Genomic DNA, 1,976 nt, shown 5'->3' on the forward strand with positions numbered 1-1,976 from the left:
GCCTGGAGGAGAAGTGCGAAACCACGGAAAACCACTTCCAGGATGGCTGAGAAGGGAATCGAACCCACCTCTACTCATTTGACCATCTAAGGCTGAGTGGACCCCCTTCAAGCAATCGTATCACTTTTCAAATAATTTCGTGGCAGACCCGGGAATCGAACCCGACTCTCTGGGGGGTGGCAGCTAATCGCACTGACCACTACAGCACAGAGGCGGACTATAAAATGACCTCAGGAATGATATATGAGCTTTCCTTAACATCCAAACATTACTCATCACGCAGAAAGACTGTCAAAGTTAATATTGTTTGAGAACGGAAAGAAATGCATCAGAGGATTAAGAAACTTGTATCACCTTGTAATTAAAATGCCAGGTCCCACCGAGATTTGAACTCGGATCGCTGGATTCAGAGTCCAGAGTGCTAACCATTACACCACGGGACCACACGTCGCTTATACACATAGTAAGCGCTAATATCTCAGTCTACGAAGGTGTGAAGGTTATAATCGGAATCAAAAGAATGAAACGAGATCGCGGATCGTTATATAACTTGTTGATATGATTTGATGGCTTCCGGGTGGTAAAGAGTTGACCCATAGTTATAGTCCGCCTCTGTGGTGTAGTGGTTAGTGTGATTAACTGCCATACCCGGAGGCCCGGGTTCGATTCCCGGCTCTGCCACAAAAGTGGTACGAGGGCTGGAACGGGGTCCACTCAGCATCGGGAGGTCAACTGAGTAGAGGCGGATTCGATTCCCACCTCAGCCATCCTGGAAGTGGTTTTCCGTGGTTTTCCACTTCTCCTCCAGCCAAATGCCGGGATGGTACCTTATTCAAGTCCACGACCGCTTCCTTCCCTCTTCCTTGTCTACCCCTTCCAATCTTTCCATCCCCCCGCAAGGCCCCTGTTCAGCATAGCAGGTGAGGCCGCCTGGGCGAGGTACTGGTCATACCCCCAGTTGTATCCCCCGACCCAGAGTCTGAAGCTCCAGGACACTGCCGTTGAGGCGGTAGAGGTGGGATCCCTCGCCGAGTCGGAGGGCAAAGCCGACCCTGGAGGATAACCAGTTTAATAATAATAATAATAATAATAATAATAATAATAATAATAATAATAATAATAATAATAATAACTTGTAGCAAATAGATTCCAGAATCATTACAAGGTCAATGACATCATCGCTGAGGAACAAAAGGGCTGCAAACGGTTCTCAAAAGGCTGTAAAGAACAATTAATAATTGATAGTATAATCATGGAACAAGCATACCATAACAAACCGAAATTTGCACACTCGCTTCACAGATTACAAAAAGGCATTTGACTCAGTGTCACATTACTGGCTTGTTGAGGTGCTTAGAGTATATAAAGTTGATCCTAAAATAGTGACATTCCTACCAACTACCATGGAGACTTGGAAAACTACTATTAACCACCACAATAGAGAAGAATGTGTGATAAGTGACGTCATTCCAATTAAAAGAGGCATTTTCCACGGGGATTCCCTCAGTCCGCTATGGTTTTGTCTTGCCCTGAACTCACTATCAGATTTATTGATTCAACAACATGGATTCACTATGAAAAATAAGCAAAGAACAATCTACAAAATTTCACATCTACTGTACATGGATGGTCTGAAACTGTATGCTGCATCACAAAGACAACTTGAACACCTTGTTTCAATTACCCACAATTTCTTCACAGACATCTGCATGAAATTTGGACTCGATAAATGTGCTACTCAGACAATTAGGAGGGGCTCTTTCTCTGCACAGGGCATCCACTCTGAAGCAACAGATATCTCACCACTGACAACAAATGAAACATTTCGATATCTTGGATATAACCAATCAGCCAGGATTCAACACAAAGACACAAAACAGGCATTGAGACCGACATATACTTAACGAGTAAGACGAATCGTGCGTTCTAAGCTCACAGGAAAAAGCATCGTTAAGGCCATCAACACGTTTGGTATA

General features: G+C 44.1%; 1 non-coding gene across 1 annotated transcript; it reads right to left on the reverse strand.

Annotated features, from left to right (window-relative positions):
• Positions 1 to 371: 371 nt before the first annotated feature.
• On the reverse strand, positions 372 to 443 carry TRNAQ-CUG (transfer RNA glutamine (anticodon CUG)). The gene has a single exon. It is a non-coding gene; the product is annotated as a tRNA-Gln (tRNA).
• Between the last annotated feature and the right edge of the window lie 1,533 nt (positions 444 to 1,976).

The sequence above is a fragment of the Anabrus simplex genome, chromosome 4 (genome assembly GCF_040414725.1).
Source record: "Anabrus simplex isolate iqAnaSimp1 chromosome 4, ASM4041472v1, whole genome shotgun sequence".
Taxonomy (NCBI): Eukaryota; Metazoa; Arthropoda; class Insecta; order Orthoptera; family Tettigoniidae; genus Anabrus; species Anabrus simplex.